Source organism: Petaurus breviceps, unplaced genomic scaffold (genome assembly GCF_028583685.1).
Source record: "Petaurus breviceps papuanus isolate PSGF00001 unplaced genomic scaffold, PetGlider_PUasm1.0 189, whole genome shotgun sequence".
Taxonomy (NCBI): Eukaryota; Metazoa; Chordata; class Mammalia; order Diprotodontia; family Petauridae; genus Petaurus; species Petaurus breviceps.
In genome coordinates this window covers 21695311-21712992 of record NW_027185809.1, presented here as the reverse complement: position 1 = coordinate 21712992, position 17682 = coordinate 21695311, and the positions used below count along the sequence as shown (strand labels likewise).

Sequence of the window (17682 nt, the reverse complement as noted above, 5' to 3'; positions counted from 1 at the left end):
ATAGCTCTAATTCAGAATAATGAATCGATCAAGCTATAAATAAATCCCCAAGGGGTAAAAAACAAAACAAAACAAACAAACAAACAAAAAACTAGGACTGGTGGATTTACAATTGAATTGTAATGTTCAAAAAATAACTCAAATTTTGCTTAAATTATTTGTAAAAATAGGGAAAGAAGGTAGCTTATCAAACTTCTTCTATAAGATAAATATGGTCCTAATACATAAACCCAGGAAAGATAAGTCAGACAAATAAAATGATTATAGACCAATATCCATAAAGAATATGTTTACAAAAATATTGACCAAAATATCAGTAAAGAGGACAAAGAAACACAACAAAATGCTTATAAATTTTGAAAAGTTTGACTTTAAACCAGGAATTCAGTGTTAGTTCAATATAGTAAAACTATAAATATAATCATTGTTAATATCAATCACATTAGAAACAAAAAGGAGGGATGGCTAGGTGGCACATTGAATAGAACACTGGCCCTGGAGTCATGAGGACCTGAGTTCAAATTTGGCCTCAGACATGCCATGTGACCTTGGGCAAATCACTTAATCCTAATTGCCCTGCCTTTCCCCCCTTCAAAAAGCAAAAAGGAAAAATCAAAAAAAGATTTAAAAGCTTTTATAAATTACAAGACTTTTTAATGCTTAAAATGCTAGAAAGCATAGGAACAAATGGATCTTTCATTAATATGGTAAACAGTATTCATCTAAAACCAAATTACAAAACAACCAAAGGTAGTATAGTCCGTAATGGAGAGATATTTGAATCTTTTTCAGTAAGATCAGAGATCAAATGCAGATGTTCACTGTTACCGATGTTATTTAAGATCATTCTAAAAAATTAACCATTATAATCACATACAAACTTAAAGAAATAAACTTAGGCAAAAAGAAGCATTATATGTAATAGACATTATGAATTATGCTTAATATTTCTTAGCTTTTAGAGATAATGTAATAATTTACTTAGAGAATCCTAGATATTAAAAATTAGGAACAATTAGTAGTGTCATTAAAGTGGTAAAATATAAAATAAAGTCATAAGAATCATTGGACTTTCTAATCATTATGATCAAAAATCAGCATGCTAAAAAAAAGAATTTACATTCACAATTATTACAGAACATATAAAATATCTGTCTATTTACCAAGACATACATAGGTAATATATGAACACAACTACAAAACACTTTCATATAAATAAAAGAAGACTGAAATAATTGGAGAGTAATTAACTGCTCTACAATAGTTAAGCTATGTAAATATGATGTATATTATATAGATTCATTTGCATATTTAATATATCAATCAAACTACCAAAGAATTATTATATAGAACTAGACAAAATTCATCTGATGAAAAAAAAGATCAAGAATTTCAAGGGGAAAAAATGTTTTAAAGTAGGAAGAAACAGGGCCTAGAAATATCAGGTCTCAAATTATGCTACAAAATAGCAATCATCAAAATAATTTAGTATAGAATCAAAAATAGAAAAGTAGTCAATGAGAACAGATTAGGTGCATATGAACCAGAAGCAATTGAATATAGCATGGGGTCTAATAAAATCAAGGACTCTAACTACTGAGGTAAGGAATCACTACTCAATAAAAACTGCTAGGAAATCTAGAAAGCAATCTGGCAGAAATTAAGCTTAGATCAACTACTCATACCATATATATACCACAATAAACTCCAGATGGACACATGAGCTGGGTATAAAAGTTCAGATCATAGACATTGTAGAGGAAGGAGATACTTTTCCCCAACTATGGATGGTCAAAAAGTTATTGATCATACAAGGATAGGGAGGACCCCAGGAGATAAAATGAAAATACTTTCTTACATTAAATTGAAATGGTTTTGCACAAATAAAATCACTGAAGTAAGAATTAGAAAGGAAACACTTAATTGGGGAAAATATTTTTAGCAAATTTTTCCAGAGAAGTTCACATATCCAAGATATATAGAAAATTGATGCAAATAAACAACAATAATTCTTTAATAGTTAAATTAAAAGGATATAAATAGGTAGTGTTCAAGGGAAGAATTTCAAACTATCACTAACCATTTAGAGAAAAAAATTTCTCCAAATCATTAATAATAAGAAAAGTAAAAATAACTCTGAGGCTCCACCTGACACCCATCAGTTTGGCAAAAATGACCAAAAAAAGGTAATGGAAATTGTTGAAGAGGCTGTAGAAGAATGTATACACCAATGCACTACTGGTGAAGTTAAAATTTGTCCAACCATTCTGGAGAAAAATTTTGAACTACCCTTAAAAATGTCATTAAGTTGTGCATACCCAATGGAAGGCAATCAGTCTTTTACTAGCCATGAGCCATAAAGAGATCAAAGCCAAATGGAAAGGACTCACGTGTACCGAAAAATATTTATAGCAACACTTGTAGCACTTTTTGTTGTAGAAACAAAAGGAATGAACATCAATTAGGGAATGGCTAAAGATATAATGGAACATTATTGTGCAAAAAGAAATTATAAAAGTTAATATATTCAGTGAAATTTGTGAAGATTTGAAACAAAGAAAAGTGAGAAGAACCAAGGGGATTATTTATACCATGATTGCAACGTTGTAAAGGAAAACTACTTTGAAAGATTTCAAAATTCTGATCCTTTCAATGACCAATCATGACTCAAGAAGGCTAATAATGAGTCATATTTCCCACCTTGTGGTAAAGTCAGGACTATTGCTATGGGATCAGATACACAGTTTCTGATTCAGAGTATTTTGTTTTACTTGACTATACTTATTTGTTTCAGGAAAGGATTTCATGAAGAGAGCGAGTTGTAGGAAGAGTTGAAAGATGATGATAATGATATTTTTTAAAAAAAACAAGATAGAAAAGAGTACTGAAGAAACATTTTTAAAAATACACAAAAATAAACACAAGGAAGTTCTGTAAGGGATATAAAATAGAATGGCAATGTTGTTACTACTATGCTAATATAAATTTCCCCCAAATAAACATCCTCTTTGTAGATAGAAATGTTTATTGATGCTTTCCTAGTTCATAATAAAAATATTTTGGAAAAAGGAGTAGATTAGATGGTCTATAAGGTACCATTCAACACTAAATCTGTAAATCTATGATCCTATTTAGGAAAGTGTTTTACTTTTAGCCTAGAATCAATAAAAGCAATAAAGCCATTAAAAAAAATAAGGCTCAATGTTCTGAGTCTTCCTCTATTCATTAACACTCCCATCCTCATGTATCTGCTTTTCCTACTCAGTCAGAGGACACAATAAATTCAAAGCTAATACATTTAATAAAAATGCATAATAAGAAAAGTAGTGATAGAACATTCCTTGCCAAATCCTACAATATGTTTTCCCTTAGGTGCTGTTGATTTCATTAGTGGGAGAAGTAGACAAGTCTAAAGATGTTTCATGAGGGAACACATACATGGAAGATCTGGAGGGAAAACTCATGCCTCCAGTGCTGGACATCAGCATGTTGACTGGTGATATTGGTTTCATGGCTTGTTCCTTGCTACCAACATCTTGATTTTATTTCTTCATAACCACCAGTGTGCCACCTCAACTTCAGCTAGCTAGGATGAATTAACTAGATCTTTTCCCTGGTGAGGACAAGCCAAGAGCTTTTTAGATGAGAACTTGAAGCCAAGGACTATGAGCCATCATACTCAGACAAGAAAAGCCAAGTGAAAGCGATCCCAAAGCTACTGTCTTTTCTTTTATCCTCCTCCTGACTGGTACTTGTAGCCAGGAAAATTAGAGCTGGAAATATCCAAGATCTTCTCTGAATGTAAATGAATTTTAGCCAAAATAAAAACAAAGTGAAGGAGACTGGGTCTTTGTTCTCTACCTACCTGGCTTACCTATTTGCATCTATTATGTGTCAGCAAATCTCCTTGACTTGGGTGCTGTATTTGGCCCTTTGAAAAACTTTATTATCTCCCTACATTCTCAGCACAGTGAAAAATTCCTATCCCCAGAGAATTGCATGAAATACTGAACATCTGTGAGCATCTACCATTTAAGCAATATAAATGAACAATTATCTTGATCACAGATAATCATGTCAGGTATTTAGTACAATGTACATGTGGGTAACTAATGCATGGCATTCACACAAAAGCTGCTTCCAGCTGGCATTTTTACATGTGACCAGTATAACATACGGCAGGTAATTAATCGACTATATAACAACATGACATGTAGTAAGTTAATGAAACAGAACAACATAAAATCCCATCCCGTAACATAAGCATCCCATAACAGCATTGCTTAAGGAGCCAAATATATCACCTACAGAAAAATATTGCAATAATACATGCAAAACATTGCATATTTGCATATATATTAAGAAAGATTACAACATCAATAAAAGTATATGCCTAATACTTGTGGCTAGGAATTGATTCACATCAGTTCTCTGGTAGTTTAGGTATGATAATGGAATGACTCTCAGGTCATTCAGTGGTTAACAAAAGGAGATTTACTCAACCATTCTTAGTGAGAAAAGGCCATCGAATGAAAAGGTGTGTTGAGAATACCCACAGCCATTTTATACTCATGTGACCAAGAAGTTAGGTCATTAGCCTTAGTTAATCAAGTCTCAAGGTTGGTTTCAAAATCTTTTAAGGAAAAGCTAGCATAACTTGGAAGGGTGGGAGGGTCATGCTGGCTTTCACTATTTCTAGATTTTCTGGGTGCCCTTGGCTCTGAGTGTCTCCATAATTGGACCATTGTTTCAGCTCTCCCCACCTTACCCTCGTCTAAAAATACACACCAGGTGCCTGTTACCAGGACCTTATCAATGTATTTTCTTAATCTTTGTCAAGTAGCAATACTGAATTTCTTCCTCATATGAATCATCGTTCTCTGATCTTTTGTGCAGTTTAATAGACCTTCTGTACCTGGTAAATAAACTCTTCTGAGAGTCAGTTTGCTGATTCTCTGTTGTAGTGAGTTATGGTAGAGTTCTGTCCTCTCCCCTATGGAGATCTATGCTAAGGTTGTGTTCCAGAAAGTCAGCAAACCCCCCTGGTAGCCTATGCCCTCAGGGGCTTGCAGCTCACAGAGACCTTTGCTATAGGATTTTGGAACAATGAAGAAAATGGTATTTCACTATGGTATATTAGAGATCTTGGTAACTTCTGATTTTATAAAGAGTTTGAAGGTATGTTATAAGGTGACAACAAACACTGTAGTAATATAAGAGACTCACAAGTTTTTGACCAGGAAAGAATTGTAGCTTTTTCATCTGTGTCAGTGGTATTAAACTCAAGCAGAAATAAATGCCACTAAACTATACATAAGAATTCCTATGGACTTAGGAAACCACATATTAATATGACCTGTGCTTTACTGTATTTTTATTTATCTTGTTAAATATTTCCCAATTACATTTTAATCTGGTTGTGTAGCACTTGGGAATGTTAGGGGCCACATGCAGCCTGTGGACCTTGTGTTTGACACCTCTAGCAGGTTATGTAATAATTTTTCTTCACCATCAAAATAATCAGACTCTCTCAGGAAAGCAGAAATTGTCAAGAGACCATTAGTCTCCAGACAGCCCTTCATTCATCCAGACTGCCCTTCCTATAGGAATGCATGACGTACAAGTATTGTGTGCAATAGTCCATCAATTGTGACTCTTGGAGAAGATGGTAGAAAAAGTCTCTTCAGAAATAATTCCTAAGAAATTGTATGAACTAGAGATAATGTCGGCATCAGTATATTACTTGCAAGTTACCTTCCTTCCAGCTCCTGAGATTTTCACAGTGGATTCAATTGTACAGTTAAAGATAGGTCATTTCAGACAGCAAAGAAATGAACCCTCTCAGATAACATCACTGACTGGCAACAGAGTTCCACTCCACTGTGTTGATAGACATTCCAGTCAGCAATATGTTGCTTGTGGTCAAGATGGAATGTTGAGTATTTGGGATGTTCAGCAAGGTAGCATGCCAGTGTCTCTACTGAAGGTCCATCTGTTTTCTTGTTCTGAAAATGAATCCCTCTGTCACTGGGGTGCCTCCATAGACTTTCTGGAAAAATTCTTACTTTTTCACCAAAGTAGAAGTAGTATATCATTATTTAATACTACAAGTAATCTGCTTAATGTCATCCAATTCCTGGTCTATCACTGATCTTGCAAAAGACTGCATCGAGATCACTAGCTTACTGTCAAATTGCAAATGATTTTAACATTTTAGGATCTTCACAATTTTTCTCATGGAAATATCATGAACCTGTCACCTCCAAGTTTGATTTACCTCTACTTTATTAGCATTGGCCTTTCGAATCCAAAATTATAAATAAACTTTTCATTAGAAACCTTCATTTTTAGTGTGGAATCACCAAAAATAAAAAGATGATTTTACATTTTGACAGGCATACCTATTACTTAGCTGTAACACTTGATGTCTGATTATAGAAAAATCTGAACATTCCAGATTGCTAAAGATGTCTTTGAGCTGCTGTTATGTGTTTTAAGAACCTTAAACTTAAAGTTAGCTATCATCATCCCTGCATTGGATTTTGCTAATGTTGAAGAAACAATCGTGAGAACAGATAAGTTGATTTTCTAAAGTTTTGATACATTTATTTACAATGGTGGTGAGTAGGCTGTCAGTTTCTTAGTTTTTAGTAGTCACCAGCCAAAAGGATCTCTTAATTAATCAATTCATATTCATCCTTAATAATTTATTTCCTTCTATCCAAATTCTGTTCCCCTAAATCAAATGTGTTATATTTGCTTTCTCAAAAGAAAAAATGTTAATTGGAACAAATGGAATAAATATTGTTTTCAAAGACTTGAAGTGTAAAATAGCAGCACTTTTCAAAATGAGGAAATATTCTAATTTCCTTAATGATGCTTTTAGACTAAATATTTTCACATACTTAAACAAAAAATTTATTTTTGATTGAAAATTTTTAATTTTCTGGTATGAAAAATTTTTGAAAATTTTTAAACTTCCAAAATTTGATTATAACTATTTCCCTAACAATACCTTAGTTAATTTAAAAGCTTTCTTATTCTTAGTTTTGCATGTGTATATGCTGGATAAAATAGTCACTAACCATTGAAAAGCGAAGTCACGGAATCACAGAAACACACTATTTAAAAGCTGTAAGAGCCCTCAGAGGTAATATGATCCAACCCCTGCCTGAAAGGAATACATACTATTTGATTTAAAAAAATCAAATTTCTGCTTGAAAACTTCCAGTAAGAGGGAAATCACCACTTCTCAAAGGCAGCCCATTTCATTTTTAGATAGCTCTAATTTTTAGGAAATTTGGTTTTTTGTTGTTGTTGAGATTTTTTTTACACTGAACCTAAACTTGCCATTTCCATTCATTGCTCCTGGTTGTACCCACAGAGGTCAAATAGAACACATCTGATTTCTCCTCCAACTGACAGCCCTTCTAATATTCGAAAAACAACCATGTCCCCCATAAGTTTTTTTTTCTCTTGACTAATTCTCTCTGGTCTTTCAAGAGATTCTCATCTAACATGGACCCAAGGCCTTTACCATCCTTTTTGCCCTGTTCTGGATGCTCTCTAGTTTATTCATGTTCTTCTTTATGGAACTGTAAATTAAACAAAATACCCCCAGAATGCAAAGGGATCATCACCCCAATTCCTGGAAGTTGTGACTCTCTCAATGTAACCCAAGTTTGTCTTAACTGTGTTGATAGCTGTATAACACTGTATTGATAGCTGTATAACACTGTTGATTCATACTAAGTTTGCAGTCCACTAAGACCCCCAAGATCTTTCTCCTGTACTCCTCCATCTTATACTTGTAAAACCGATTTTTTGAAGCCCAGAGTAACCCTTTACATTTATCCCTTTTGCATTTCATTTTATTAGTTTCAGCCCAGTGCTGATTGTTACAATATTTTTGGGTCCTGAATATCATTAGGTGTCAACTCTCCCTTCTACTTTGGATCATCTGCAAGTAAAATTGCTGTTCTCCATTTACTTGACCCAGGTTTCTAGGTGGTGCAATGCTTAGAGCACTTTGCCAGAATTCAGGAAGAGCCAAGTTCAAAACTAGCCTCGGAAACTTCCTAGCTGTGTAACTTTGGGCAAGTCACTTAACCTCTGTTTGACTCAGTTTCCTCAACTGTATAATGGGGGAAATAACAGCACCTATCTCACAGGGTTTTTATGAGGATGAAATGAGAAATTTATAAAATGCTTAGAGCAGTGCCTGGCACATAAATACTTATTTCTTTCTCCTCTCCTCATTTCTAGTTTTATCATAGACATACAAGCATACATATATACATGTGTACATATGTATACATATACACACATATATATATATGCATGTGTGTATGTATGTGTATATGTATATGGAGTTAACAACAACCCAGCCCCCAGCTTTTATACATTTTGGTCAAAGGGAAAACCCCACCATGTCCCTGTCTCACACAAGGTCTTCTTTTGTGTGCAAGTTACTTGCAACAAGTAATAATTTTTATCTGATTTAATTTTGTGATATCTGTGATCATGCATGTATGTTTTACTGACATTGGTTTGATTCATGACATTTGAACTTGACCATATAAAACCAAATTGAGCTTGTTTCCTTACCTTAGTTGACAGTTGGTCAATTTTGTGCTATACACGTGTTTAACTGCTCTTTGGGTATTTTTTAAGAATAGATACTTCTAGGAAACGTGTGAAAATTGTCATTCTTAAAGAGGACAATTCAGTGACTGTTAGAGATATAGTGGCTATTGGTGAAAGGAAGTCAAGCACTTCAAAAATCAGTCAAGTCCATAATAAAACAGTATTTGTACAATCTGGGTTTCATGTAAAATAATCTTCCCACAAATGTTTTAAGGTGGGGTTTTTTTTTCCAATGATACTAGAAGTCTTGTCCCCATTGAGGGAATGATAAACTTTGATAAATATATTGACATATTGAGGAACAAAATTATTTTGGAATTACAGAAGTTTCCAAATGGAAATGGAATGTCACAATACAACCTTGCACCATCCCAATGGGATTAAGAAATATACCCAAAAGTTGGAGAAAAACATGCCTCAATTATCTGGATGGGAACTACACTGATATAAGTCTTATTGAAAACCTATGGACTATATAATAAAAGCTCAACCTAGAATAATGGATTGATCATTAAAGACATTGTCAATATCCAATATGATGCAAGTCAACAAGCATTTATTAAGTGCCTACTATGTGCAGCTAGATGGATAGCGGATAAAATGCCAGGTCTGGAGTCAGGAGGACTCATCTTCCTAAATTCAAGTCTAGCCTTGGACACTTACTAGCTTGTAATGGGAATGGGAATTTGAAGATTTTCCCTGCCTCTTAATAGACCTAGGTGGGAGTTTGAAGAGCTCCCCTGCTGTGAAGAAAACCTCTGCCCCCTAGAGCCCACAGAAAGCTTCCCTGCTTTGAAAGTAAACTCTGTCCCCTAGAGCTCAAAGGAAGCTGGGTCAGAGTGAGTCTGACAGTTGGAGTCTGATAGTTGCAGACAGTTGCAGACAGGTGGGGACAGAGGAGGAGTTCAGGCAAAAGAGATAGAGAGTTTTGTGAGTAAATATTGATCTTGTATTGGTTTGTGGGAAGGCTAAATGATGCTGTAGCTCTCCATGTTATTATGGCTTCTTAATATCTTTGGTACTTTGACTTACTGGTTTTGGGATTCAGTTTTCTGGTGTCTAAATAAATCCTTCAACTTCATCCTCCATCTGGAGAGTTTGACATATTTTGTGATCAAATGCCATGCGATACTTATAGTCATGGTCTCTATCACAATCGTGGGTGCTGTAAATATTACATTGGTGCTACATAGCTGTGTAAGCCTGGGCAAGTCACTTAACCCTGTTAGTCACAGTTTCCTCATCTGTAAAATTAGCTTTAGAAAGAAATGGTGTACCGCTTCAGTGGTTTGCCAAGAAAACTGCAAATAGGGTCATGAAGAGTCAGATACAACTAAAACAGAACAACAATAATGTGTCAGTCACTGTGCTAAGTGCTGGGCACAAGTAAATTTTCATAATAAAGAATTAAAGAATATATGTCAAAATTTTGTGAACTCAAAGCTAATTTGTATAAAAACAGGTTATTGGTTGGTGGAGCCAAGAAGGCAGAGTAGAAACAAGACTTCTACATGGCTCTGGCTTCTACCTCCTCCAATGCATGTAAAAAATGACTCTAAACAAGCTTTAGAGCTACAGAACCCACAAAGGAACAAAGAGAAACAAATCTCCCTCTGAAGGAAACCCAACAGGCCGGCAGGAAGGGTCCATTGCAGCATGCTGGGAGCTGAGCCTAGCCCTGGTGTGAGCCTGTGGTTTTAGTCCCAGGGTGGCCCCAAGCAGCCATGGCTGGAGCAGACTTCATGAGAGTAAATCACCAGCAGCTGCAGCAGTTTCCAAAGTTCTCAATCCACAAATGCCAAAGACAAAATAAAAGGTCAGTGTGGAACTTTGTTGGAACAGGGGGAGCTGCTACCCCTGGGGCGAGAAGCTGAGGAGGTGCAGTGGCTACAGCTTCTTCCATGTGGGTGCTTCTAGAGCTCCTGGTCTGCAGATTGTAGGGGGAACAAGCAACCATTCACAGGGTAATCACTCTTGCTTTGACCTGCTTGAATCCAGATTGTGGTCTTGGGTGGTGGTCCTGGGGTGTGTGACCAGTGAGCCAAAGCTTTTGGGGGCTGTAGAGAGGGTGCCCACCTAATAGCTCTGACAGCTGCAAAAACCCCAGCAAATTGAGAATTTCTGGAAACATCCTGGAAGCAGATTTCTACCATGGCAAAGAGCTCAAAAGTCAAGTAACTGTCTGGCAAGATGAGCAAGCAAGGGAAGCACAAACAGATGATAGAATCCTTTTTTGGGGACAAAAAGGATCAAGGCACGGAGCGGGAGGAAGACATCCAAGTCAGAATTCCTGCATCAAAAGCCTCCAAGAAAAATATGAATTGGTTACAGGCCATGGAGGAATTCAAGAAGGATTTTGAAAATCAAGTAAGAGAAGTGAAGGAAAAATTGGGAAGATAAATGAGAATGATGCAAGAAAATCATGAAAAGCAAGTCAACAGCCTGCTAAAGGAGACCCAAAAATAGACTGAAGAAAATAACACCTTAAAAAATAGACTAACTCAAATGGCAAAAGAGGCCCAAAAAGCCAATGAGGAGAAGAATGCTTTAAAAAGCTGAATTTGCCTGAGGGAAAAGGAATTTCAAAAACTCACTGAAGAGACTAACTCCTTCAAAATTAAATTGGAGCAATTTGAAGCTAATGCTTTTATGAGAAATCAAAATACTATAAAACAGATCCAAATAAATGGAAAAAATAGAAGGCAATGTGAAATATCTCATTGGAAAAACCAATGACCTGGAAAACAGATTCAGGAGAGATAATTTTTAAATTATTGGTATACCTGAGAGCCATGATAAAAAAAAAAAAGAGTCGAGATACCATCTTTCAAGAAATTGTAAAGCAAAATTGCCCTGACATTCTAGAACCAGGGGGCAAAATAGAAATTAAAAGAATTCACCAATCACCTCCTGAAAAAGATCCCCAAAAGAAAACTCTGAGGAATATTATAGCCAAATTACATGTAAAAAGATTTTAAACATCTTTAAAATTTAAACATTTTTAAAATTCTGTGCCTTCCTCCTCTCCCCTCTCCCTGAGATGGTAAACAATATGATATAGGCTATACATGTGAAATCATGTAAATATTTCCATATTAGTCATTTTCTACAAGAAGAGAAAGAAAGGGAACAAGAAAAAAATAGAAAAATAGTATGCTACAATCTGTATTCAGACTGGCATATCCATCCTTTTCATAGAGACCAAGGTGAGCAAAATACTAAATGTGGGCTCATCTCCCTATAACTCCACAGAGCTGATCAGGCTCTTCTAATTAACTATCTCTACACTAAGGCATCTATACAGAGTTAAGAAGGTCTTCTCTTCTCTGACTTATAAGGATCTTTCTCTGGAGGTGGAGAGCACACTTCATCATGAATCCTTTGGAATTGTCTTAGATGTTTGTATTGCTGAGAATAGCTAAGTCATTCACAATTCTTCATTGTATAATATTGCCATTGCTGTGTACAATGTTCTCCTGGTTCTGCTTACCTCTCTTTGTATCAGCTCTTTTAAGTCTTTCCAAGTTTAGAACCTCCCATTTAAGGAAAAAGACCAGGCTAGTCATGCCTTCTTTTCTCTCCAGTCTTCACTCCTGATGATCTGGACTTTCTCTACTTTTTCTCTCTCTACATGAACAACTATCCTCAATATTCAGCTTCCTATTATGTATTATCTTCCCCCATTAGAATGTCAGTTTCTTGAGGGCAGGGACTGGCTTTCTCTCCTTGTGCTTGTATTTGTATCTTCAGTGCTTGAGTAGTACCTGGCAGATAGTAAACATTTATTAAATGTTGGTTGACTTGACTAAATTACTATCTGTAGATGGATGTGGTAGGTGGGTGATACAAAGATTAAAAAAAAAAGGCTACATCCCCACTTCCCAGAAAGTTATAGTCTAGTAAATAGATATCATATATGAAACTTTTATGAAGAAAGTTAGTAGAAAACTTTTAAAATGATCTTAAGCAGGTGAAGATGGCAGAGTAGAAGCAGGTAGACCTCCCTGTGGCTCTGGCTTCCACCATCCCTGATCCATATAAAAGGGGACTCCAAAGAAACTTTGGAGCTGCAGAACCCATAAAATGACACAGAGAAGCTGGCAGGAATCGGCCAGCACAGCACTCTGGGAGCTGAGCCCAGGCCCCCATGAGCCAGAGTTTTAGCCCTAGGGTGGGCCTGACCAGCTGCCTGGCTAGAGAGACTCCAGATCACCAGCAGCTTGTGGCCATTCTCAGATTCATCAACACATAGAAGCAAAGGAAAATGTGAGAAGTCAGCACAGTCTGGACTTTGGGACCAGTAGTTGGGAGAGCTTCAGCTTTGGCCCCAGGGTGAGAAGCTGCTGAGATGCCCTGCACAGCCACTGCCACCTGGAAGCTTCAGCTCCTGGTGTAGGGGGACCAAGCAACCAGTCTGAGGGGTAATCACTATTGCTTTAACCAGATGGGATCTGGATTGCAGTCTAGGGTGGAGGTCCTGGAGTGTGTGACCAGCTTGACAGAGTGTGTGGAGGCTCCAGAGAGGGCACCCAACTAATACCTCTAACAGTTGAGAAAACCACAGCGTTTGGGATGAAAGCTCCCCTGTCTGGTGGCAGAGTCCTACTGTGGCAAAAAGCCCAGGGGTCAAGTGACTGAGGGGCGACATGACCAGGCAAAGGAAGCAAAATAAACAGAGCAATCCAACTTTACTCCTATTTTGGGGACAAAAAGGAGCAAAGAACGGAACAGGAGGAAGACAGTAAACTCAGAACTCCTGCACCAAAAGCTTCAAAGGAAAATATGAGCTGATTACAAGACACAGAGGACCTTAAGAAGCAGATAAGAGAAGTGGAGGGAAAATTGGGAAGAGAAATGAGAACAATGCAAAAAAATTACCAACTGAGAGTCAACATCCTGACTGAGGAAAATTACAGCTTAAAAACAGACTGACTCAATTGGCAAAAGAGGCTCAAAAAGGCAATGAGGAGAGGAATGCCTTAAGAAGCCGAATTTGCCATATGGAAAAAGAATTTCAAAAGCTCAGTGAGGAGAATCATTCCCTCAGATTTAGATTGGAGCAAAGGGAAGCTAGTGATTTTAAGAAAATCAAGATGATGTTATACAGATCCAAACAAATGAAAGAACAGAAGGCAATGTGAAATATTTCATGGGAAAAACCACTGACCTGGAAAATAGATCCAGGAGAGATAATTTAAAAATGATTGGACTACCTGAAAGCCATGATCAGGGAAAGAACCTAGAAATCATCCTCCAAGAAATTCTCAAGGAAAATTGCCCTGATGTTTTAAAACCAGCAGGCAAAATAGAGGTTGAAAGAATGTACCAATCACCTCCTGAAAAAGATCCCAAAAAGAAAACTACTAGGAATATTATACCCAGGTTCCAGAATTCCCAGATCAAGGAGAGAATATTATGAGCAGCCAGGAAGAAACAATTTGAATATTGTGGAAACACAATCAGTATAACCCAGGATCTGGCAGCTTCTAGACCGAGGGATCAAAGGCCCTGGAATAGGATATTCTGGAGGGCAGAGGAGCTGGGATAAAACCAAAAGTCACCTACCCAGCAAAACTGAGTTATCATGTTTCAGGGGAAAATATGGTCATTCAGTGGAATAGAGGACTTTCAAGAATTCTTAATGAAAAAACCAGAGTTGAATAGAAAATTTGACATCCAGATACAAGAAGCAGGAGAAGCTTGAGAAAGTAAACAGGGAAAAGAAATCATAAGCCACTGATCAAAGTTGAATTATTAACATTCCCACATGAAAAAACAATAATTATAATTGATGAAACTTTTCTCAGTAGGAAAATAGTTGAAGGGAATAGAAATATATATGTGTCTTTATCGGAGGGTATGTGGGAGTATGAATACATGTGTGAATGTGTGTATATATGCTTACAGGTATACATAGATAGAAGGCACAGGACCAATTTAATAGAAAGGGATGATACTTAAAAAGGGAAATTAAGAGGTGAAAGAGGAATACAATGAGAGGAGATGGAGAGAGACAGAATGGAGTAAACTATCTAATAAAGAAGACTCAAGGGCAAAGGGTTATAATGGAGGGTAAGAATAGGAAGGCAAAAGGGAATGGGTCAACCTTATTCTCACTGAATTTGGCTTGGGGAGGGAATGAAATACACACTAAATAGGGTTTCTTACCCTACAGGAGAGTAGGGGGGAAGGGGATGAGAGGGGGAATGATAGAAGAAAGGGCAGGCTGCGGGGGGAGGGAAGTTGGAAGCACTCACTTTTGAAAAGGGACAGGATAAAAGTAGAGAATGGAACAAGTGGGTGGTGGGATAGGAGGGAGGGAAATATAGTCAGTCTTTTACAATATCTACTATGTTAATATTTTGCATTAGCCACACATGTACAATCTATACTGAAATGCTTATCTTCCCAGTAAGGGTGGGTGACAAGGGAGAAAGGGAATGAATCTGGAATTCAAAGTTTTAAAATCAAATGTTTAAAATTATATATACATATATACTATTATTAATTCTATCTTACATGTAATTGGGAAAGAAGATATACAGGCACTGGGGCATAGAAATCCACCATCCCCTACTGGAAAAGTCTAAAGGGGTATGGGAAAAGACATGCGAGAGAGTAGATTAGAGGAGGGTATATCCTGTGGGACTGCTATTCTGGGGTGGTGAGTAGGGGAAAAATGGGGAGAAAATTTGTAACTCAAAGTCTGGTGGAAATTAATGATGTAAATCAGAAGTTAAGAAAGCATTTGAAGAATGAAAAAAAATTATCTTAAGCAGTTTGCATAACTTTATGTACATGTTCTAATTCTAAATGAAAAATAATATTAGCTTTTCCAGTAAGCTAACATGAAAGTGCTCATATCTTTTTTTTAATGCTTTATTAACTTCTGATTTACATCATTCATAGTCCTATATGACGTCTTTAAGTTGGCAGGTTCCCTAAGCAGCCCTGTCCACCGTAAAGCATAAAAATAAACTTTTACAATCCTGACTCAAAAGATTGCTTGGGTCTTGTGAATTCCTCCCAGACTGCACAGCAGGAACTCTGGTGCTTAGAGCCCCTGAAACACCTATCTTCCCCTCATCATTTTGGCTAGCCAGCCAGGAGGCAAGTCTGAGGTCTCAACCTTTCTTGGAGTCATGGTAATCTCCTTTCACCTCCTCCCTCTCTCCCTGTATATCAGTTTTCTCCCCCTAAAGCACCTAGGAAGACTTGTGGGGAAGTGGGTAACAGTCTTAGACAGACCAGGGCAGGTCTACCTTAGACCCTGGCATACCTCCCTCTGGACAGGGGACGCTCTGTTTTGGGAACACTTGCAGGTAAAGCTCCTCTCTCAGGATACCCACAGCTGGAGCAGGGACTACAGGGACTCTTTGGCTAAAGGGCAGGAAGAAAGGATGGGCCAGTTTCTCCCCATACCTGGGGATCTGCGCCTAGGTTATCTTAAAGCAAGTATTACCTGGCCTCCACTAGCATCTATCTGGAGGCCAAGAAAATATGTAATTTGTGCCCATTTCTGACAATCCTCTGTGAGCTTTTGGAACCTTCCTGTCAGTTTCTCTATCTGTTCTGTTTTTGTGTCACTGAGTGACTGAGGGTGAGTGAGTAACCTAACACCCTGTAAGGTTTAAACTGCAGCTGGACTGCTGGACATTTCTTTGGAATGCTGGTATCTCTTTCCCTCCTCCTCCTTTCCCCTGCTGCTGAAAGCAGGCTGGAGAAGGAGAGAAAGAGAGGAAAATATTGTATTGTTTAGGTTATACATTGGTAAATGCAAGTTAAAGAGTGTAGGAGTCCTAGTTTTTAAGGAGTTACAGGAATAAATTAGATGCCAATTATGCTAACTAGGTGAGTAAGGGTGGGATTAGGAAGGAGTTAAGGAGTGGTCAGTGCTTAAAGGAACATACACTTTTAATATCCACTGTGCAGGTATATTGCCCATAATTCACTGGGAAATAGCCCAAGGCGGGGCTATCTGGAGGTGTGGTTTTAGGCTTGAAACATCACTAAGTCAGCTAGCAGTCAGGGCTGACTGAGAAGTGCCTAGTATGCCACCCATAAGTGTCATGTTTGTTGGGAACCAAGGCCAATGGGGATTCAGGATGTGTATAATTGGCTAAGGAGTTAACCTACAGATAGTGCATTGAAGGATTCATAGGTGCAGCTGGCCATTATACTTAGGGGAGATAAACAGTTCATGAATTGTTGCTAGGCAGAGTGCTGGCAGGGGGAAGCAGCAGAGTTAATGCTCTGAGGCTGGTGCAGGGGGAATGTGATTTTACAAACTGATTTTACCAAATGATGTTATAAACTTAGACACCCCAAGTACCCCATCAGTACAAGCCTCCCTTTCTGACCTGATGCATGGTACTCTCCCTCATGTACTTTACATTCTAGTCAAACTGGACTATTTGTCATTCTTTGTACTTGACAATTCATCTTCCATCTCTGTGTCTTTGCACAAGCTGTCCTCCCACTCTAGAATGTACTTCCTCCTCATACCCACCTTATAGAATTCTTCTACCTCCAAAATTCAGCTTAAGTCCCAGAGGCAGCCGGGTGGTACAGTGGATGGAGGGCAGGACCTTGTCAGGAAAACATCTCCCTGAGTTCAAATCTGGGGAACAGTTCCTAGTTGCGTGACCCTGGGCAAGAGTTACCTCCTCCACGATGCCTTTCCTGACCCTCCTAGTTGCAAGTGACTTCCTCCTAGAATTTACATTTTATATCTAGAAAATATCTTCTTGGCCTAACTGTCCCACAGTGAAGTCTGCCGCATCTACCCTGGAGGTCTTGAGTGGGGGGGAGGGGTTCCTCTTCTTTACTGCCATCACCTTAAATGCAAATTGATTATGTGGTTTCCCCCCTTGTAGCAACTATTAGGTACTAGTATATAGTACCCCAGATCTATTTAACTACTTAATGTCAATTAGCTTTTATAAAAGAATATTTACTTCAAAGATATAAAAAGCCTAAGACATTTAACACAAAAACTAGCCATGTGACTTAACCCCAACTGCCCTCCAAAATGAA

The 17682-nt window shown here is 37.5% G+C and overlaps 1 protein-coding gene and 1 pseudogene across 1 annotated transcript in view; both read left to right on the top strand.

Annotated features, from left to right (window-relative positions):
• Positions 1-6151, top strand: part of LOC138164160 (nucleoporin Nup43 pseudogene) — a 70945-nt pseudogene extending 64794 nt beyond the window's left edge.
• The window catches only part of HIF1A (hypoxia inducible factor 1 subunit alpha), a 208651-nt gene that overhangs the window by 30605 nt on the left and 160364 nt on the right, over positions 1-17682 (top strand). The gene's annotated exons all lie outside the window — the stretch shown is intronic.